The sequence below is a fragment of the Nannospalax galili genome, unplaced genomic scaffold (genome assembly GCF_000622305.1).
Source record: "Nannospalax galili isolate Female #2095 unplaced genomic scaffold, S.galili_v1.0 scaffold1454, whole genome shotgun sequence".
NCBI lineage: Eukaryota > Metazoa > Chordata > Mammalia > Rodentia > Spalacidae > Nannospalax > Nannospalax galili.
Window position 1 is genome coordinate 615,927 of NW_008334056.1, and position 24,464 is coordinate 640,390.

Consider the following 24,464-nt stretch of genomic DNA (forward strand, 5'->3'; position numbering starts at 1 on the left):
TTTTCTTGGTCTTTTTGAGACAGGGTCTCCCTGTAGCCCCAGCTGTCCTGGATTCACCATGGAGACCAGGCTGCCTGCCTCTGCCTCCAAGTGCTGGGATTAAAGACATGCACCACCACACCCGGCCTGGAGTCTATATTTTTGCTTGTCTTCATAAGACTATAGATCCATCATTTCTGAAGGACAGTATATTTTTCTTGGGATAGTATATTTTTCTTTCATTGAGGTCTGTGCCTCAGTAGCCTGTTTTTCAGGGGCTTGTGGGACTGTTCCACTAGCTGGGATGGCGCTCTCTCATACAGGGCAGATTGACTAATGGCATTAGGCACAGCATGGTATTCTCGGTGTTGAGAGTAAGGCACCCATCAGTCTCCATGAGGGCACAGGTGTGGTTCCATTCAGCTGGGCCCAGCTGTGATTTAGTATACAGCAGAGGGGACAAACCATCCGTCAGTTTCAATAGGTCACAGAGAGGTCAAGGCCACTCAGCTGGCCTGGGCAGGCACACACAGTTGCATGAACAGGGATCCCTTCTTCTTTCTCTGTAGCCTTTGGGTTGGCCTGGTCTCAAAACTGGCACCACACAGCAGCTGTCTGGGTGGCTGAGGACAGAACGTGGGTTTTGCTTTCTCTCTGCAGCAATGCAATAGTGTGCGTTCCTTGGCAGTCGCCCCCCTCCCCAAGTGCCTACTTGGGGCCTGAAGGAGTCGTAGGGTTCCCAACAGGAAAACTGTGACGTTAAAGGAAGCTGCTAGAGCCCTCCTGTTTGCCTTTATCCTCTCACAGAAAGACTCACATTTCCAGTCTGTTCTTGGCTGTGTCAATGAATAGCACTTGCTCCATTCTTTCCAAGGCGATGTTGAGTCTTCATGACAAGTTTCTTCGTTTCCCTCGAGCTCTCTCTTGTTGACTAGCAGTTCTTTATTCTCTTTTGATTTTCCTTTACGGCAGAGAAGCACCTCGAGTCCCAGAACTTGCCAGAAGCTCATTTGAACATGCTCCATCACCTCCAGTTTTTATTCTTCCCTAGCATTAGGTCCGATCACCTTTCTCAGAAGCCGCTTCCACTGACTTTCTTTACTTCCAACCCTTCATCATTGTCGTTCAAACGGGTAATTTTAATTTAAAACGAAACAAAAAACCCCAAAAAGATCATTTCCTATAGTGCATGATTGTGAACTCAGATCTTTGGGATTCAGGAGGAAATTCTTCAAAGAAAAGACGTCTAAGTTAAAGCCTTGCTGGGTGTAGAAACACAAATCTATAATCCCACTGCTTTGGATGCTGAAGCAGGAAAATTGCTACCAGTTTGAGGCCAGCCTGGGCTAACAGTACCAGGCTACCCAAGACTATAGTGTGAGACCCTGACTCAACTCTTTCCCTGCCAAAAATTAAAAAGTGAACAAATAAAAGAAATGTTAAAACAGAATGAAACAAGGAGAAGAAGGAAGAGAAAGCTTTTGAAGCAGAAATAGACTCATGCAAAAGATAAATCAGGACTAGCAACTCACACCTGTGACGCCAACGCTCCAAAGGCCCAGATAGGAGGATCAGCGTTCCAGGGGAGTCTGGGCTACATAGCATGAGATCCTGTACCAAAAACAAGCAATCAAAACAAAAAAGATGAGTAGTCAAAAGAGTGAATTTAAATCAAGAACAGACCATGAAAGGGGTGGTGGTAAGAGAGGCAGTGAGGATGAGGTTAGCAAGAGCCCCATCAAAATAAACTTGAATGTGTGCAAAGAATTTAGGGCCACATCCTGAGAATGGGCGGTTATCACTATATGATTAATTTTTTTCTTTATTGTCTTGATTCCTCTTGGGGTATCACTTTTCTTAATTTCTAGTAATGAAAACAAAGTCACTTAATTTTGTTTTCTTGTAGTACTGGAGATCAAACCCACAGCTTTGCCTATGCTAGGCAAACACTCTACCACTGAACTACATCCTCCTGGAGTATGGCATTGTGAAGAAGGAGATTGTACACAGGAAAGCCAACCTCCATCAGGGGAAGTATACTGGTGCCCTACATATAGTCAAAAGAGCAGACGGGGAAAAATAATTCAAGAACGTACAGATCAATATTGTCATGTGTCAGGCAATATATTAGATCCCCTTCATTGGACTGCTGTTTCCAGAATATCTTGCTCTGAGTTGTTCCACTTGCCCTTGAGCTGTGGACCCTGTGTATAGAGAAGCTCCACTATTAATAGGAGCAAAGGTTAGCACAGCGAGTCTGCCGAGAGCTTCATTTTAGAATCTCAAGGCAAATTAGTAAGTCTAGCATCTATAAGTACATTGGGCTTTATTACAGGTGCCGATTCTGATGATAGTGGCTGAGCCAGGTACTGGAAGTTTATTTTAAGGTACCAAGAAATAATGAAGCAAAGCAAACAGTGAAGTGTCCCTTAAGAGACCACAGTAACCACAGAGGCTCAAGGACTGTCTGGCAGTCAACGTTTTCCTGTGCAAAAAATTTTGCACCATTATCAACTACAAAGTCCCAAGACACCCCATTGCTTCTACTGCTCTCTCTCTCTCTCTCTCTCTCTCTCTCTCTCTCTCTCTCTCTCTGTGTGTGTGTGTGTGTGTTTCCAGTCTCTCCTGCTGTGAAAATGCCTTGGCAACACCAAGCCCTCATCACAAAGATGAGAGACCACCTTCACTGACAATCAAGTACGAAGATACTAGGGAGGGTTACTACTGGTTCAGTTCTGTGTGCACCACTTAACTGTCTCTGCACTAACCACTGAAGTCAAGAGGATGGTGACATATTTGTCATTTTTGCAACTTGGGTTCCTGCTTCAACTTCATGTCATGGGGGAAGAATCCCCCCAAGAAACTGGTAATCTATTAGCAGTCTATGGAAACTTTTCTGAAGAAAAAGAGATCAGCAGGCTCTCGGTTAGATTTTTAGTAATAGACTCTGTTGGCCCTGTTTGTTTGGTTGCAAGCAACAGAGGTCAACACTGGCAAACCTAAGCAAAATAAAACATATTAGGAAGGAAACAAATGGGAGCCAGGGCCCCTGGACCTATGAAACAGGAATCATAGGGTGGATAGGCTTCATAGCAGGAATTATCAGTGCATAACACAGAGACAAAACAGGTCCACAGAGGTGGTAAAAATTAAAGAATTCAAAGAGTCATCAGGAAACTCAAGATAACAACTACTTTAAGAGTGTTTGTTGGTCCCAGAGAAAATCTAACATGTAGGTTTACTTGTTCAAAAAGCATGGAGTTCCAAGTTCCAAGGAAGAAGCTGGAGAGTGTTGAACCAAGTATGGGGGAGGGGGACTTACAAGGGTAGAGCCCTGAGCAGCTGCACACTTTATACATCTCTGAGGCTGTTCTGAGAGGTACAGAGGGTTTCAACTGGTGAGAGGCACAGAAAGCCTTTGAGGGCTGACAATGTTGACAGTGGTGCTACATGAGCACCCGCTTTCAATTATTCGTAAATCTTTCATGTAGTTTTATGCACTCTTCTCTAAGTGTGTATGTATTAGGCAGAGTTCTCTAGAGGAACAGAATGGTCAGAATGTATAAACATTATAAAAGGGGATTTATTAGACTGACTTACATGATATGCACTGAGTAGTCCAACAACGACTGTCTGAATGCTGAAGAGGCGGGGAACCTGGTAGCTGTTTAATCCACAAACTGGATGTCTCAGCAATCCCAATCTGCCACCAAAGACCTGGAGAGTGGCTGGTATTCAGCTCATGTTGGAAGATTAAAAAGGCTCGAATCTGCTGTCAGCAGCAATAGCAATAAATACACCCAGGAGAGGTACAGTTAGGTAAGCAACATTACTTCTGCCTCAGGCATCTTTATACTTGGGCCATCTATTGGAAGGTGCCTCCCAATCTAAAGACAGATCATGCCCCCTCAGTTAATCCTCTCTGGAAATACTCCCAGAGACACACCCAGAGGTGTATCTCCTGGGTGACTCCAGAGACTGTCAAATTGACAATCAAGATTAGCCATTAGAGTACTTTACAATTTGAAGAAAACAACACTCTTTCCTTGTGCCAACCATACAACATTCAACATGCCAGAAGAAAGTCTGAGTGGTCACATTTAGGGCAAATGTCCTTGCCCTGGCTGTCCGTAGGATAAGTCTAAGGACAACAATAAAGATGTGACAGGAACAAGTTGAAGGACAAATAGAAGAGCTATTTGTTGTTGTGACACAGCAACAACAAAGGCCCATTGAGGGAAAACTAGTTCCTTCTGGTCAAGAGGATGAAATCCCTGTCCTAGATGGAGACCTAACATCCCAAGCTACCCAAAACATAAACAAACATAGCCACGTTAATCAGCTCGGTCCAGTCAATCATCTAACCAAGGGACCATCCTTTAGAAAGGAAGACTTACCTTAAGCCATGCTAAAGAGATAGGTGGAATAATTATCTCTTTAATAATAAAATACTATAACTTTCCTTCCCAGAATTTCTGTCCCATAGCACAGTGCCTACAAGTTGCCATGAGATTCTATTGGGTCTGACCACCTTTCTGAAGTGTGGGTTTCTCCTCAAGTTCAAATCCCTGGAGAACCTCTAATTTGACGTGTGAATTAGGAACCTAAATACCTATATTTGAATCCTGCACTTACCACTTCACCTTGGGCAAGTTACTTCCCTTCTCTCTGAATTGGTATACTATCTACAAAATAGAGATGACACTTTATAGCTTTGTGGTGAGGATTAAATGGCATTTTATACACACACACACACACACACACACACACACACACACCATACACACACATCTTGCCATAGTGGTTATTATGAACTTATGTCTTGCATAAAAGAATCTCCATCTAATTCTTTGTCTAATTGTATTCATCTGTTTTCTGCTGCTATAACACAATACCTGAAGTTAAGTAATGTGTAAAGAAGACATTTATTTAGCTCACAGTTTAGAAACTGAAAGTTCAAACTCAGACCCCACTGGTCTGGCATCCGTCTAGTAAAGGTTCCATGGCAGATGGCATAACAATGGGAATGTGTGCAGGAGAGAGATTACATGGTGCAACAGGAAGTCAGAGAGTGGAGGAAGTCACCTCTTGCTTTTATAAAAACTCTCTTGAGGCAACTGCCCAGGGCCCCAGGAGAACTGCTTTATCCCCGTGACCCAATGACCTCTCACATAGCCCTACTTCTTCAAGGTCCCACCACCCCTTTTTCATGTTATACTTTTCTTTTTTTATTAGCTATATTAATTGCACATATCAAAGGAATTCCAGCTATTCATTTACATGTATATATGATGCATTGATTACATATTAATTCAACCACCTTCTGTCATCTTAACTATTCTCACGCCCTTCCCCCTACCACCACCACACACACATACTTTCAGGACACCCTTCCCAATCGTTAGTAATCACATTTTACTTCCAGGTCAACCTTTATTTTTTTGTTTCTGCATATGAGAGAGAACACATGGTACTTGTCTTTTGGTGTCTGCCTTGTTTCACTTAACATGACTTCCTGTATTTTCCACTATGTTTGAACACAGAAGATGATGCCTCCAACATGTGTCTTTAGGGGACATACTCAAATTATACCCGAGCTGTAGCACTAATGCTAAGCATTGTGAGAAAACGACGCAAGATCACTCGAGAAGGGGGCTCTTTTGTTCTTATGAATGTCTAAATCTTTATACTTTTGGATTTCGACTAACAGCAGTTGAACTGAAGGCATTTCCTGTGTATGTATTTCCACTTATGTTTTCATGCCTATTAAAATGTCTGATGATTTGAACTGGTGAGATGGCTTAGTAGGCAAAAGCCAAAGTTTGGTGACCCAAGTTTGATCCCCAGAACCCACTTGGTGGAAGGACAGAATGAACTCTAGAAAGTTGTCCTCTGAGTCACACACACACACACACATACACACACACACACACACACACAGTGGCGTGTGTACATATATACCAACACATAAATAAATAAATAGATGCAATTTAAAAATCTCCGATGATATTTATGTACTGGCCTCTGGGAAAGACAACCATTTTAATCTCATCCTTTCAAGATTTGTGTGACCAAATGTTGACTAGGGACAAAGAATGGAGACTTGTTTATTTTTATTCAGCTCTACAGAGAACAGAGAGTTCATTTAAGAAAGGATAAATTGAGGCTGACAGTGACACAAATAGACGTGAAAACGGTCACATGACAAGAGAAATCTAGATTTAGAAATTCAACCTGGAGATTAAACTTGCTGAAAATATTCTGAATGTATATTTTAGTGGTAAATTGTTAAAATTCTTTCCATATTTCCTGACCTCCGCTATTCCTTCCCCTCCACTGTGGTTAAGGGCAAAATTCAGGAACGGATAACTTTGAGAGAATTAGGGAAACAGGACTTGGTTTGTGGTTGCAGAAAAAAGAACGGGGTCAGGAAGGAGCGAGAAAGAAGAAGCAAATGAACTTCAGTTGCTTAGGACCAGCTGGTGAGAAATCAAGGCTGAAGAAGACAGAGAGGCCTCCAGACAGGCCCCATGGCTCCTTTTGCTAGGCCAGGGAGCACGCAAATTTTCAGTCAAGTAGCCCAGGAAAAATATTAGAAGAAAAAAAGGCTTAGAGATTTTACATAAACTACATAAAATAAAAGCAATAAACTGCAACACTGACTGAGACACTCCAGATGGTACTGTAATTCCTCAAAGCTAATACAAAAACCTTCAAAATACATCCTCAAAGCAACTCGATTGTTTATCGTTGTGTCACATTCATGGCCCACATAAGTTGCAGTCAACTAGCATCATTATAAAACTCTGATTTATAGGCATTTAGATTGTTTCCTGTCACTTGGACCCCAAACTTGACAAGACCACCTTCCTATTTGCACAAGGTATTTGAAATTGAGGATTTTGGGGACTGTGGCATGCAGTGGTTACTGCCGTGACAGTTTTATGTATCTCCTTTTTCTTCCTTAGGGCAAAAGTCACATGCATAGGGTTGAATTCTTAACAGAAGCTCTTTCAGTTTCCATTACGATAGTAATCAGTTAAAAAGAATTTTCCTGGAATAAGACCTCTCATAAAATTATGAACAAATCATCTGGACTGATCCCAGATGGAGAAATTGTGATTTTTAAATCTTTAAGTTTTTCAGTACCATTTTAGTAAATTTACTTTTTGTAAACAGCAGCACACCATAAATTGGCCTCACAAATCATAAAGCTCACAGAAGGCAAAGGGGACTAGGAAAAGATGACAGCACTAATTCTGAAAATGCCTGGTTTCTACTCCCACCCCCTGGAATCTAGGAACAGCTCCTCTTTCAGAGCCAAGGCCTGCTCTCAAGGCTGCTCACAACCCTGCTCTGGGAAAGCCCTACAGAAAACCATTATTTAAAATAGATCATATTCAGTTTTAATAAAAAACCAGAACAGCTGGGGCATCGATTTTCAAACTCTGTAATGCCATTGGTATGTCCAACCTGGCCAAGATATTAAAAAGATATTTAAGGAAACATCAGTAAGTGTCTCCAGCCCAAGCTTTGGCATAATCAAATAGTGTCATGGTGCTTTGGATAATTCATCTTCTTTTATGTTTCACTATGCAAAGAAGAGGGGAGGGAACATTTACAAAATGATTTACTATGACACATCCATTATAATGAAAGCATGTGCCACTTGCCAGTACTCCTGGCCAATCTGCCCCCTCCCAGATGCTCAGCCATATGTCCCATGTTTGGTGTGATCAGCAGTTGTGTTTGTGGAAAAGGATCCCTGGGATCTGGACGCTTTTAACTGAAATCCCAGAAAGCCCTGACTGCTGGTGCAGGTGATGAAGGTACCAGGATAGGGCCTGTCAGATGGAGGCTTGGTGTTTTTAAAGATGCTTCAGTGGCCTGACCACAGAATGGAATGAGATTGATTATCTCCTCGGAGCCAAGTTGTGCTGAGAATTGCTCAGGCTTAGTTTGTGGAGCTTTCCACGTCCTTGGCTCAAGTTTCCTACCTTGCCCCCAGCTGGCTGCTCTCTACTCTCTGTCTTCCCGCAGCAACTTATACCTCTGTTTCAGGGCCCTAGCCTGTGAGCTCTTAGGTGCGCAGGTCAGTGGTGCTCTGAGAAAGCAGCTGCTGCTTGGAACATGTGCATTTCCAGGCCACCTGCCTACTGCAACACCAGCTTAATTGCCTCTGTTCTTGGAATGAAACCAACATTTATTGAACACCTATGGATGACATCAAGTGAGGCCTCGTGAGAGGCAGGACAAAGTATAGCAGATGACGTGTCTTTGCCTTGAAAACTCCACAGTACCTGGGATTTTGTACTCTCATCTGTGTCCTGGCAAACTTTAGCCAAAGTTTCTAAGTTCTTTGTCTTTCAGTATTTCCATGTGCAAAATATTCTGTAGGATTGCAGTAAAATAATATATATAAAATGCTTATTAAATGTTTGCATGTTAATAACGAACACTCAGTGGATGTTGGGCCCCTAACTGGAGGAAAGAGGGAGAAAAGAGGAATAAGATTTTTCTCACAGTAGGCATTAATGTTACCCATTCCGTTTTTAATATAGGGAGGCTATGCCAGGTTAATAATTTGTGTGGGCTCTCCATGTTGACAGAGCTTACAGTCAGTGCCAAAATTACTTGGTGCCAAAGCTTGGGCTTTTGAAAAGGGAACTAATTTAAGTTTTAAATAATATTTCTAAGATTCTATAGGATGTATGGTAAAATGAAAGCCAGTGGATTTCCCCACAGCCATATGGGAAGACACTGCTCTAAAACCTGACTTGCTGTGGAGCTAGCTCCAGCAGAAAGCCCTTTTTTGGCTCTAGGCCTGAAGGGGCAAGGAGAAAGGAGAAATTCCTGGAGCCTAAGGAGGGCAGCTGTGTGAGGAAGGCTGCCTGGCGGGAGCGGAAACTCTGGGTGAAGGGACAAAACCAGTCCACCCATGACAAGCAGGGAAGGAGCCAGGAAAACAAATAGCCCATGTTACCCTTCCCCTGTCTCTCCTTGCCCGGTTCCTTGAGCAAATAAGTGCTTTGCTACTGTCTCTCAGATCATGCTCCTTAGACAGAGAAAGGGTGGGAAAGGGGAGAGAGGAGCCAGGACACAAGCATAAGATCTTTCATAGGAGCTCTATGAGGAGATGAGACAGCCTAGTTCATTACACACAGATGAAATGGAGCAGCTGATGGTTGCTATTACGTCCAATCGCTTTCCTGTGTTGGGTGACTTGTGCCTAGCCCAGCTCTTCTGGACTTACAATAAATGAAAAGGTTTCCTGTCTTTCCATTTGTCGCTGTTGTTGTTTTGAGACAGGGTCTTACATACTCAGTCTGGCGGCAAACTTATAACCATGGCCCTGCCTCAGCCTCTTGAGTGCTGTGATTATAGGCATGTAACCACCACAGCCCAGCTAATGAAAAACTTTCTAATCCTTGCAGTGACATGAGAAGTGTGACTCACTAAAATCAACTGAGTGGTTTTGGCTTAAAACAAAACAAAACAAAACAAACAAACAAACAAAACCTACACTTTTTAAAAAAAAAAAGAAGTTTGAAAAAAAAAAAAGAAGTCTTGGAAATCATCTTTTATAAACACAACCTTTGTGATTTGTTTTATTGGAAGTTCTTACCAGAGGAAAGGGGCTTGTTTGTTTAGATTGCTATGCAACAGAAGGCAGTGAGTGAATGGCTTCCCAGTTTTTATTATTTTAAACTTCACCCAGGAGAAAATTGATCCAAGCTTAAGAAAGAGAGCAAGAATGGAATACAATGTTTGCAGAATTCTATCTGGCATTACAAGGAGCAGAGCATTAAGACAAAAGCTAACAAATAGAAAAAAAACCCTTATATTCCTCACTTGTAAGATAAAATCAATATAAATATGCGTCTTTACCCAAACAGATGATTTTGCAACCAATTTATCTATCTTGTGCTAACATTGCTGGAGGTTGGAAATGAATCCCTTTCAGATGTCAGCAGGAGGTTGAGCAGCTGTAGAATTATTTCCATCTCTCCTCCTGACCCCTGCAACTGACACACTAAGTGCAGAGCAACAGAAGCAGTCACGGGTGGGGCCGGAAGAGAGCAGAAGCCTCCTCAGTTTCCCACCTGATTTCAAGCTCATCCTCCACTGTGGTTATTCCAACTTCGAGCTCCCCCCACTGAACTGTTTTCATAATGCCCTTTGCTTGCCGTGCGTGTCTGTGCTGAGTCTATCAGCTCGGCGGTCTTCATGCAGTTCCTGGACTTTCCATTCAAGCTAGCGGGGAAAACACATGAGTGCCCTGGACTTGGTTAAATCAGACATCTGGAAGCCAAGGGTGGGAAAGGGAGCAAAGGTTAGGGGAAAATAACACCCGGTAGCAACCAGCAAAACAAACTAGTCTGGAGCAACAAGAAGGCCCTGCAAACGCATCGGCCCGGGGCACAGCTCATCTCGGAAACAGTTCCTTCTGCTGTCTATGCCAGAAGCCAAAAAAGAAGTGCATAAAATCCATTAAGACGCCACCATCCACAGCTGCCAGGCCTTAAACTTTCATTCGTTCTTTTCCCTCTTTCCACACACATGTATATTTTATACATGTATAGGTAAATATAAAATTGCAAAGAAATACAGCAAATGTTTTTATACTAAAACTCAGGGTTGGGGCTGAAGAGATGGCTCAGTGGTTAAGAGCACTGGCTACTCTTGCAGAGGACCTGGGTTCAATTCCCAGCACCCACATGACAGCTAACAACCATCTGGAACTCCAGTTCCAGGGGATTCAACTCCCTCTTCTGACCTCCATGGGCACTGCACAACACAGGTGCATAAAATGAAAATAATAAATAAAATATTTAAAAAATAAAATTCAGAGTTATTATAACATACTCTTGTTTAAAAAAGATGATTTCCAAGGATGTATATTTAACATCCTTTGTTTTAGTGTAACATTATATTTAAATATTTCCCCTATCAGTACATAGTCTCAAAATGGTTGTTGGTTTTAATTAGCTACACAGCAGTTCATCCTGTAATGCAGCAGAATTTATTTTTAAAACAGTGTGCATACTGTAAGCACTCAGGTTGTCTCTAATTTTTTACTGCTGTAAATACTTTGAAGAATGTCTTCAAAATCATATCTTTGGAACTCTATCTGTAGGACAAATTCCTAGAAATTAAATTACTGGGTTGAAAAGCACTTAAAATCAAGGGCTCAAATCACCATCTAGAGAAGTTGTGCCAAGTTATGGCCTTATGGGCAGCTTATGAAAATACCTATTTCAGGGGCCATCAAGATGGCTCCATAGGTAAGTGTGCCTGACCACTTGAGTTCCACCCCAGAGCCCATATAAAGGTGGAACTAGAGAACTGATTCCACAAAGTTGTCCTCTGACCTCCACATACTCACCATAACATACACACACGCACATGCACACACACAATAATAATAATAATAATAATAATAATAATAATAATAATTTTTTTTTAAAAATCAAAGAAAAATGGGACTGGAATAATGTCTGGCTAAGAGCACTGGCTGCTCTTGCAAAAGACCCAGGTTCAGTTCCCAGCACCCACATGGCTGCTAACAACTGTCAGTAACTCCAGTTCCAAGGAATCTAATACCCTTTTCTGACCTCCTCAGGCATTGCATGATACAGGTACACATGCAGGTAATACACTCATACACATAAAGTAAGAAAATAATAAATAAAATATTTTTAAAAATAAAAAAGAAAGAAAATACCTATTTGATTACATTAGACTTTCCTGAGGATTATCTTTAAAATGCTGGGCCCATTTTTTAAATTTTTATTTATTTTTATTTTATGTGCATGAGTGTTTTGCTTGCATGTTATGTAAGTACACCACATGCATGCAACACCCATGGAGGCCAGAAGGGGGCACTGACTCCCCGGAACTGAGTTACAATTAGTTGCTAGCTGCCTTGTGGGTGTTGGGAAACAAACTCAGGTCCTCTGCAAGAGTAGCCACCACTGTTAGCCACCGAGCCATTTCTCAGTCCAGCTGGGCCTGTTTGAGAAGTAGAAAGTGTTACTTCAGATTTGAATTTTTCATTCTCTTCTTAAGAGTAAGTCTGAATATTTATTTGGCATGGCAACTCAACTTTGAAACAACCGAGTGGACTTTGGCGTGCCCAGTCCTGAGAAAAGTCAACCTCCATGATGAGATATGTGAAGACCACTTTTAATATGAGCATCACAAATTCCCCAACAACCTTCATTTTAACAATAATGCCAAACAAAATATGACAGAAAATAATCCATTGTTTGGCATCATTGTTAAAAGGAAGGCCGCTGGGCACGCCAAAGTCCACTAAGTTGTTTCAAAGCTTCCAAAGGCTGACACACCCTGGAGTCATAAGCACAGATTGTGGAAAGGGGCACTGGCAGTTTCCCAACCCAGAATGACAAGTGAGCATCTCTGTCACTCTGGGCCCCCAGGGGATGGGGCAAGGATACAGGACCTAATGACACTGAAATCTATGGGCACCATGAGACTCATTCACACACGAGTTGGAAGTCTATAAATCTCTTCTGGGTAATGCCTTTAATTGTATTAAATAAAACATAGACATATAAAGGAATTCAATTATATTGAAATATTTTATGAAAACATTTATAAAAATCTGGGGCATATTAATACATGTGTTTATTTATTATTAAATGCTACATACCAAAATCTGGATCCAGATCTCAAAAGTGGTGATGAAGATAAAGATATTTTAACATATCTACAACAATTAATGTAATGAGGAAATGCTCATATCTATTACTAACAAAGTCTAAGTATTGAGAACACTGTTATGGGCTACTGCCTACATCACAAAGAAAAGATGCAATTGTGTTCTCACTACGGGATACCTGAGTTCTCTCCATGGACCCTTGGTTAGGAACTCATGATCATTCTAAATGCTCAGAAAGTAGGAAGTTAGGAAAATGCGTTATCTCCACCTCCTCCTCCCACTGCTAGAAACCTGACATTTTCTCTGGGCTCCTTTTTTCTTTGTTCTTTTTTTCTTTTCTTTTTCTTTTTTTTTTTTTTTCTCTTTTCTCTCTAATTACTGCCATTCTGGGTAGTTGTTGGAACAGTGCAGTGGGATTGGCTACAGTGGACGCTCTTAGGCAAAGTTCAACACTTCAAAAATACTGTGCTTGATGAAGTTGTTCACTGTGTGTTCTGACCATAGGCTATGCCTACCACCATTACAGTACACCATGTTTTAACTCTCCTTGCTTGACAGTCAAAAGGTTCTGGCTACAGATTTGCACTAACCGGCTGCGTGAGTGTGGAAAAAACCCCTTGATATTCCTGAGGCTTGAATTTTCTTACTTCAAAAACAATAATAATTTGGCAATGTGTTAGTTCTGATAAAGCCATGGTTGTGTAAGATGTTAGCATTAGAAAAAGCTGAGTGAAGGGCATGAAGAGCACGTAGTACTATTTCTGTAACTCTTTTGTAAGCTGAAAATTATTTCAAAATAGTTATAAAAGTTGTAAACTTCCCTTTTACCATTAATAATAATAATTTGGGAAAGAGAGCACGCTCCTTCCAGCACTCACAATACTTGACTTTAAACTGTTTAACTCCCACGATGCTTTGGTGATGAATGTGTCTTTCCAGAACCTTCTTGGGTATCTAAAAGAGAAAGCCTTGCTTGATTTCCGAAGTTTCTAAACCCTTCATCCCTGCTACTTCCCTTTTTCCAGTTTTTCCCCATCCTCATTCAATATATAAAATGATTTTTTTCTTCTCCTTAAAGCCACAGAATTTGAACTCTCATGCTGATTCTAAAGCAGAGCTCAGGCCAGGCACACCCTTCTCCCCTTGGGTCCCACCAACTCGGTCCATTTCAGCCTGTTGTCAGGCGCTATGCCTTCTGCTCTGAAGTGTCCTGCCTTCCTTAGTAGGTCAAATTACTGTTAGTGCTTTTTGCCTCCTGAGATCTTAGGCAGGCATTTCTATGTGTTTCACTGAAAAGTATTCTGTTCTCTTACTCGAATAGATTTCACAGAGTAAATATTCTCATGACTTTTCCTTCCTAATAGCTCAGCATTTTGAGCACTTGGCATTCTGTTACAGTCAAGCGGTTGAGCTCAAATTCAGGGAGTGCCCTGAGCTTCAGGTGTCAAAGGGAACAGGAGTGCCAGGTACATGGGGCAGCCTGGCTGGGATGGCATAGGCCCCTGGGCTTTAAGATACTAACAAGGCTAAAGGGAGAGACGCCGAGGCAGCCTGCTCTTGGCAAGCCCGGGCAGGGATCCCTTTGATGTGAAGTCTTGCTTGATATTGCTTTGTGTGTCTGCATTTGTCCTTGGCAGGCAGAAGGCAGTTCCTCTCCAACAATGAGGTGCCCTGTGTATTGCTGCCATCCACTGAAACACTGCTGTATATGAGCAGCTCCCAGGGTGATGAAGGAGGCGAGGTAAGGCTGGGCTTGTGGAAGGGTGTCAGGTAGACACTAAAGCAGAGTCAAGTGCCAAGGCCTTTAGCAAGGAAGCTGTGGCAGGCCTAGGACTTTTCATCATAGTTCTCAGAGCATCTGGCTGAGTTTTATTTGAAGTGGAAACAATTTGAGAGGGTTACAGAGAAATTAGGAGCACAATGACCAAAGTGATTTTTGATTGAAACACAAAGAGATTAGAAATACCCACTACAGTAGTCTCAAGTTAGTCTCTGCCAGACACCGATTTATGAGTATTAGTCATCACAGCTGGCTAGGCTTCTCTTACATCCTGGGTGGAGGTCATTAATGATGTTGTCTATTTCTAATCTCCCTCCTACTTCCTGAACAGGACTATGTCAATCAGTTGATGCCAAGAAGTAAAAGTAATGTAGGTTTCTCCCTGGTATTGAATTACTGAAGCAAGACTTTCTAGAATGCTCTTCTCTGGACTGGGGACCTCTAGTATGAGAACTTTGTAATGTCAGAATCTTCCTGGCAGCCCACGTGGAAGAAGTAAGCATGGGCCGGAAATCAACCTCTGTGGTTTAAAGCTGCTAAAACTGAATGCTGATTGTGACAGAGTAACCTAGACTGCCATGAGCTGCTAAAATCCCAGCCCTAGGAGTCTTTCTTTCCTTGTTCTGTCTTGCTCACATGACTAGACACTGAACTGTATTGGCATGATCTTTAACTTCCTTTTAAAAGCAACCCACTCTATTTAGGCAAGAAGTTCTCACAGACTTGCTCCTAGGGGGTAGCATCGTGCTTTGAGAAGCCCAAGAGGTTGTAGATCAGAGCCACAATTAGACTCAAGAAAAGATACAAAGTCTTCCATGAATCTTGCCTAGCATAAAGGAACTGTGAAAGAAAGTCACCCACAGGATATATTACTTTAGTCTCCTTAACTAATTAGGATATATTTCTATAATTAGAGAATACAGTCCCCAAGATGATTTTGTGTAAGAATGGACAATGAAGAGAAAGGAATGTGGTTGGAGAAAATTCATAGATTCAGAAGGACTCAGAAAACAGTGACTGGAAATCATAAAGCACACCTTTTATGCTGTACAGAAAACAACATGTAGCCCTGATGAGGCATAGAAGGAGGGCCTGACTGGTAAGATGCACAAAGGCCACAGTGAATCCAGAAAGCTTCAAGGAAGGTATTTTCAAGAACTACTTGACATTTAGAAGCAAACAAAAGGATCAGAAGGGCAGGCGGGCAGGTAGACATTCTGCAGGCCTCTTGGAAATGGACCAGGTGGTTGCTATAGGGGTTTGGATTGAGGGGACCAATGGACTGGCACACTTTCAGACTCACAAATAAGATGAAGGGAGAAAAGCCAGGTGACTGAGGGTGGACTCATAAAAAAATTTTATAATAATTATTTGGGTGCATTCCTATAATCCCATCTGCTTGGGAGGCTGAGGCGGGAGAGTCAAGAGCTTGAAGCCAACTTGGGCTACATAGTTACATTCTGTCTGACTGAACAAAATGCAATGATATCTATATATATATATATATATGATTATATAATATGTGCATGAAAATGTCATAATGAAACCTATTAGTTTGTATGCTAACCAAAATTATATATACATATGTGTCTATATGTACATATATATATATTACTTACCTTGATTATCACTGTAACAAGATGCCTGACAGAAGCAACTTAAGGGAGGAGAGGTTTATTTTGGCTCACAGTTTTAGGGGATACAGTCCATCATGATGGGGAAGGCATGATGTCTATGTTAGCTCCCACAGCAGTCATGAGGGACAGCAGAACTTGATGGATCAGGAAGCATAAAGAGCCTCTAAAGAAGCAGGGCTGGGTTAAAACCCTCAAAGTCAGCACCCATTGGCCTGCCACCACCAGCTGGGGACTAAATATTAAAACACATGAGTTTGTGAAGGACGTTTCACATTCAAGCCATAATATGTACACACACACACACACACACACACACACACACACACACACATACACACACACACACACTAAACTAAATTAACTAGACCAGCGAGATGGCTCAGTAGGTAAAGGCACTTGACACATAAGCCTGAAACTGAGTTCAATCCTTGGGACCCACATAAAGGTAGAAGGAGAGAATCAGCTCCACAAAGTTGCCCTTGGACTTCCACATGCAATCTGTGGTATGTCCTTCCCTCCCCCACCACACACATACAGAGAGAGAGAGAGAGAGAGAGAGAGAGAGAGAGAGAATAAAACACATATACAATAATAATAAATAAAAGTTTTAATAAAATAATACTAATAGAAGTATTTCAGGGGAAAAGTTCTAATGAAGGGAAATGGGAAAATGTATCAGCAGAAATATTAAGATTACTAGCTGAGATCGAGGTACCTGAAAAGCCAGGGAAAGGAAACTGGTTAGCAGCTACATGAGGAAGGAATGTGGGTTACTGTCATGTGACTTGCTAACGGTCCTCCAGTACCCAGTCTCCCTTTCTTTGGCTGGAACGCCTACTCTTCCTTATGCACACAGCTGCCCATAATAAAGTTTGTGTTTCTCAGCTTTCTCTTCAAATAGATCTGAGCACCAGCAATGAGGGGACAATGGTATAATATGTTGTATTTCCTTAAAGAGAAGGAGCTAACCTTATTTTTCTTTCTCATTTCCTGCTGACTGGGACGTAGCTGGGATAGAGGGAGTCAGAGCAGTTATGTCGGACAATGAAGCAGAAGCATATGTCAAGAATATCAGACCAAGGACTGGTGAGATGGCTCAACAGGTAAAGGGAGCTGCCTGCAAGACTGATGACCTGAATTTCATCCCCAGAGCCCACGTGGTGGGAGGAAAGAACTAAATCCTTTGACCTCCATACACATGTTGTGAGATATAGTTGCCCCTATCCTCCAACAAATAAATAAAATTTTTAAAAGAAATCCTTAGAGTTAGGCTGGTGAGAAGGCTCCGCTGGTAAAGGCACCCACCACCCACCCTGACCACCTGAGTTCAATCCCCAGGACCTACATAATGAAAGGAAAGAAGTGGCTCTCACAAGTTGTCCTATGACCTCCACTTGCACACCATGGCACACACATGTGCACACACACACACTAAATAAATAAAATGTAATAAAAAATTTAAAGCAGAGTAATAAAAGAGAAAGCACCTGGGTTCCTGATGGTCACAGAGTCAACAAGTTATGCCTGGATTGTTTGTCCATGAATTTTTGTATGTACAAAAGAAAGAAATGTCAACTTAATTTAAGCCACTCCTATAATCACAACTCAACCTCATACTTCCTTCAAGTTATCTCTTGTATGTTTATAGATGCTTTCCTCCTTCTTTTACAATTTTTCAGGTTTTCAACAATGAATATATATGATTTTTTTTCAATTGAGAAAACTGTTACTTTTTCCAGTAAATAAAAGTGAGGCCAGAGAAGAAAGGTTACAGCAAAACAGATTGCAAAGGCATTTGGAGACCTTTTGTAGTGAAAAGGGCTCCAGACTTGAATCACTTACCTTCAGTCCCATATTCTCCTTGATTGAATCTCTCACCATGCAAGCTTCTCTTTTTCTTGTTAAGGGGTTCAGTGGAGGCAGCTGAAACCACATACATAAATATGCAATGATTAATCTTGATTGTGACTTTGAGATTTAGACTCACCATGGACACAAACCTCTGTGCATATTTGGGAGGGATTTTCTAGACTAAGTTGATTGAGGAGGGAAGACTCAACCTAAATGGCTGTGGCATCATTCCATGGTCTGGTGTCCTGGACTGAATGAAAAGGAGAAATTGAGCTGAGCGACAGCATTCGTCTCTCTGCTTCCTGACTGCCAATGCAATATGACCAACTGCCTTAACTCCCTGCCACCATGTCTTCCCCATCATAATGGACTGTCTCCTTGAACTGTGAGCCAAACTAAACCCTTCTTCTTTAAACTGATCTTGTCAGGTATTTTGTAAGTAAGTGGAGACACAAATGAAATACAAACAACTGAATGCAACAAAATCTTTGGCAGCAGTAAGCGAATACAAATGAGGAAGGTCTGTTACAGCTTAGGGTCATTTTACTCTTCAGATTTAAGATTATAACCCTGAAACTGCAAACCAGAGGTCAGGAAATTATTGTCAAAGGCTGAGATATAGTCTGAGTTGGTAGAATGCCTACCTAACATCCACAAAGTCCTGGGTTCAACCCCAGCCCCTCATAAATTGGGAATAATGCACATGCCTGTAATTCCAGCACTGGAGAGGTGGAGGCAGGAAGATCAGAAGTTCAAAGTCATCCTTGGCTGCATAATAAGTTTAAGGCTAGCCTGGACTAGAGACTCTGTCTTAAGGGAAACAAACAAACAAACAAACAAGCAGATAAACAAGCCAAAGTCCTTGTCAATACCTGGAGATCAGAAAATAACTACCAGGCTCACGGTTATCCCATGCCATGAAGCTGAGCATTAAACAATGGAATGCGAAGTTTTCCACAATAACCACTCTTTTTGGCCAGAACATGCCACTGACATGGTAACAAGAGTAGCCTCCACCTCTATTTCACCTTGTGAAGGAATCTCATTTCCTGAACTTCATCTAAAACCCTGACAGCAGAGAAGCCTGGGAAATGTAGTTTGCCTTGCAGCTCTGGTGATACGGACATGTGCAGGAGGGGTAGGGAGCAACACTGAGAGGAGGACACATGCAGCTCATCTGTTTCTTCCCTCTAAGCTCTCAAACATTGTCAATACTTTCCATAGGTGTCTTCTCTATTGATCACTTTCCTTTTGTTTTTAGAAATAAGGTCACACTGTGTAACCTAGGCTGACCTCAAATTCATTATGTAGCACAGGCTAGCCTTCAAGTATTGATCCTATTGCCTCTGCCTCGCAAATATTACAGGAGGGTACCACTACCCACAGCTGTGCTGATGATTTTTTTCAGCCAATTAAAAACTATTGTGCACTTATTATATGCTAGCACTGTGTTAAGCATTTGATAACATAGAGAGTGATAGAATGTTTCAGGTCACTTTGACTTCTCCTTTCAAAAAAATATGATAGTCCTCCTTTATTGCCTTTCATGGTTTCAGTTCCCCATGTTTATTATATGCTAGCACTGTGTTAAGCATTTGATAACATAAAGAGTGATAGAATGTTTCAGGTCACTTTGACTTCTCCTTTCAAAAAATATGATAGTCCTCCTTTATTGCCTTTCATGGTTTCAGTTCCCCATGGTCAGCTATTACCTAAAAATATTCAGTGGGGAGCTAGAGAGACAGCTTAGTAGTTAAGAGCACTGGCTGCTCTTACAGAGGACCTGGGTTCCATTCTCAGCACCCATATGGTGGCTAATAACCATCTGTATTTATGAGTAAGGTGCACATGCGAAGTATGCATGCTGAAGTCAGAGGACAACTTTCAGAAGTTGGTTCTCTCTGCCACTATGTGGGTCCCAGGAGGATTCAACTCGGGTCCTCAGGCTTGGCAACAAGTACATTTACCCACTAAGCTGTCTCACCAGCTCAATAATTTTTCAGTATTGTTATTAATTTCTTGTCCTATTTTTTTTTGGTCTTTTTGAGACAGGGTCTCCCTGTAGCCCCAGCTGTCCTGGAACTCACTATGTAGACCCGGCTGGCTTTGAACTCACGGATATCTGCCTGCCTCTGCCTCCCAGATGCAGGGATTAAAGGTGTGCGCTACCACGCCCGGCCCATCTTGTCCTATTTTATAAATTAAACCTTATCTCATATGTAGGCAGAGGGAAAAGCACATACACATTCACCTTTGGAACTATCTGCGGTTTCACTCATCCACGGGGTCATGTACTGTGTCCTCTTGGAGCTATTATTATAGGTTCCATGTCTATAAGGTACTCAGAAAACTGTCCATAACTCTTCATTATCTATCAAATGAGGTGCAAGTGTCTTAATTTAAACTTGAAAGACTCTCTAGTACCTGACCTTGACTCATGTTTACAATAGCTCCCATTTCTACATTTATGAACTCTCATGGGCCAGGGAAACTGGAAGTTTCTGTTTTTGCACACATACCTCTCGTTTTTTACCACCCGCATTTCAGTTACACAATTCCTCCACCCCCCGCCTGGACCCCTACTTCTTGAATGTTCTTCCCATCTCCATATAGCAAAGTGCTGCTGATCCCTTAGTGTCCAAATCAAGTGTGTTTTCCTGTAGGAAGTCCTTGTTGATGCCACAACAGCTAGAGCCATAGTTCCTATAAGGAATACCAGGGAGTAGGGCTGGAACTATGGGGGAGTGTCTGCCCAGCAGATGAAAAGGCCTGGGTTCAATCCCACATTAAAAAAATAAAAACAAAAGAATGCCAAGAACTTGCTCTATTTTGCTGCTGTGGGATTTAGAATAGTCTATCTTCTTAAAAAAAATAAATAAACACCATCTCTTTTCTAGAAGACCATGAACCCTAACAGAGCATGAATTGTCTCTTATTTATGTTAGATTCCCTTTAGTGTCAATGTTTATCAAGTGAAATGTACAACGGAAGCACAGTTTGGATTTTTTTTAACCTTCAAAGAATGTACAATATCATAGTAGGAATTAAAGAAGTATGCCCTACTCGTTTCCTGATATAATATCTGTAATTCTTTGCCTGAATATCATTTTTATTACATAATTAACATTGCCTTTCTTTTTTTCTTTCTTTTTTTTGGTCTTTTTGAGACAGGGTCCCCCTGTAGCCCCAGCTGTCCTGGAACTCACTATGTAGACCAGGCTGGCCTTGAACTCACAGAGATCCGCCTGCCTCTGCCTCCCAAGTGCTGGGACTATAGGTGGGCGCCACCATGCCCTTTCTTAATCTTAATTTCTCTGACAATAACAGCATTTTTGTTCTCTCTACAAGTCTTGTTCAACTTTTGCTTTCCATTATTCTTGCAATTAGATTTGTAATTTCTGTTACTGAACCACAGATAAGATGGGAATGCCTCCTTATGCTGCTAGCAACACAAACAATTAGTAAACTATGTTTCTATGTTTCTAATCAAAACCAACAATTAGTGCAAAATACGTAGCTTGACTGTAAGTGATGGAAAACAATATTCACAGATGGACTTTCAAATTTCACACAACAAAACTCCACTCACCACCTATTTTAGTTTGTTAACAACCTAATCTCCACCTTTAGTCCTGTCATCACAGAAAAAAACCCTTAAAATAGAATCAGACACAGGGCATTATAACCAAGGGACACCTTTTCTTCCAGAGGTAGGCTTTTTCCTTCTATGACAATCGTGCTGAAAAGTACTCTGGTTCTATTTGTTTCTCTCCCCAAAATAAGCTCCTACATTCTTCATGGGACGATGCATGGTTTCCTTCCCTTCAGCCTTTACCCTCTAGGTTTCAGTCTGCTGTTCTTACTATTCTAGTCTTTAAGCAGTAAACATTCAAACACTTAAAATCTCACTTATGAGCGATTACTTCTGATTATTACATTAAATGTGTCATTGATATCATTGTGCAAAGCTGTCCTCCACATGCCACCTATCTGCTATTCTATGTTCAAAAAAAGAATATTTTTCTAAAGATTTCTGAAATTCAAACCTAGCCTATAAGAGTTAACATGATTCGTGATACTTTCTATTTATGCTTATGCTCATAGATTAGCACTATTGTCAGCTTTGGGCAGAAAAGCAGCTTTTTGCAGTAGGCTGCAGTTACTGCAGAGACTCCTACCTAGTCAAAGTGTTGAAAGCTAAGTCCTATATGAGGTACCTATATCACTCCCTCCAGGTTCAGGGAACATTGAAGAAGCGGGAGCTAAAAGAATTTAAGAGCCAGAGGAAAGGGGTAAAGTGTTGTGAATGCTGGCTTCTGGGTATGACATGGCCGTTTGCACTCTTGAACTCACAGCAGTTGTTTTACCTGCATAAAACCTGCACAGCATTAGGACCATCAACAGTCCACCACAGAGTAGAAAGATGCTCTCAAGACCTCATCTCTCCCAGAGGATTTATTTAATATTCAGCTAATGGTTGCTGGGAGAGGAGGAGAGATTTCTGTCAGTGCGGCAGCCACTGGTAAGTTACCCATATTCCTATAAATAGCCCCCACTCATACTATTGTAAGTTACCCTAATTAATCATTTTTCCAATTTTTTTTTTTTTTTTTTGTTTTTTTGAGAGTGGGTCTCCCTGTAGGCGCAGCTCTCCTGGATTCACTATGGAGCACAGGCTGGCCTTGAACTCACAGAGATCCACCTGCCTCTGCCTCCCGAGTGCTGGGATTAAAGGCATGTGCCACCATGCCCATCCCAATTATTATTTTAAAAAATATTTTATTTATTATTTTTATTTTATGTGTATTGCCTGCGTATATGTAAGTGCACTATGTCCTGCAGTGCCCGTGGAGATCAGAAGAAGGCATCGGATCCCCTGGAACTGGAGTTATGGATGGTTGTTAGCCACCATGTGGGTCCTGGGAATGGAACCCGGGTCCTCTGCAAGAGCAGTCAGTGCTCTAACCATTTAGCAATCTCTACAGCCCCCTAATATTTTTATTTTATGTCTATGAATATATTGTCTGAGTGTATGTAAGTGTGCCCGTATCATGTAATGCACATGGAGGTCAGAAGAGGGCATTCAATTCCCCTAGAACTGGAGTTATGGATGGTCGTTAGTCACCATGTGGGTAAAGGAAATGAAACCCAGGTCTTATGCAAGAGCAGCCAGTGCTCTTAACGGCTGAGCCATCTCTCCAGTCCTGGTTACCCTAACTACACACACACACACACACACACACACACACACACACACGCACACACGACATGAAAGTACAAGGGGGAATAGGTGGAAAGAGAAAGGGATCAGCAGGAGTGAGGGGGATAACAGAAGCGTGAATTCAAGAGCAAATATGGTCAACATACATTACATGTATATATGAAAATGTCATAGTGAAACTCATTATTACATACAATTATTATACTCTCAATAAAACCTAAATAAAAAGAGATAACATGATCTGGGATAAACTGGGCATGGTAATCACAGAATAAACTGGACACGTAATACAGTCACTTGGGAGGTGAAGGCAGAAGGATCAAGCATTCAAGATCATCCTCAACTACATAGTGAGTTCAAGGCCAGCCTGGGGTATGTGAGACCCGAATTCAAAAACAAAACAAAGAAACGGTAACAGGACCTGAGACAAAACAGGGGTAGTAGGTGCACTCCTGTAATCTCAGGACTCAAGGTCGTCATTGACTGCATAGCAAGTTCAAAGCCAGCCTGGGATACAAGAAACCTTGGAGAGAACAAGAGAGACATAGAAAGAAATAGATAGAAATGATAGATGATAGATAGATAGATAGAGAGATGGTAGATAGATGATAGATGACAGATAGATGAGAGATAGATAGATGATAGATAGATAATGATAGATAGATGAGAGAGATAGATAGATGATAGATAGATAGATGATAGATACATAGAAAATAGATGATAGATGATAGATAGAAGATAGATGATAGATAGATAGATAATAGATAGATGATAGATACATAGATAATGATAGATAGATGAGAGAGATAGATAGATGATAGATAGATAATGATAGATAGATAGATGATAGATAGATGATAGATAGATAGATGATAGATAGATGATAGATAGATAGATGATAGATAGATGATAGATAGATAGATGATAGATAGATGATAGATAGATAGATGATAGATAGATGATAGATAGATAGATGATAGATAGATGATAGATAGATAGATGATAGATAGATGATAGATAGATAGATGATAGATAGATGATAGATAGATAGATGATAGATAGATGATAGATAGATAGATGATAGATAGATAGATGATAGATACATAGAAAATAGATGATAGATGATAGATAGAAGATAGATGATAGATAGATAGATAATAGATAGATGATAGATACATAGATAATGATAGATAGATGAGAGATAGAGAGATGATAGATAGATAGATGATAGATACATAGAAAATAGATGATAGATGATAGATGATAGATAGATAGATGATGATAGATAGATGGATAGTAGACAGATAGATA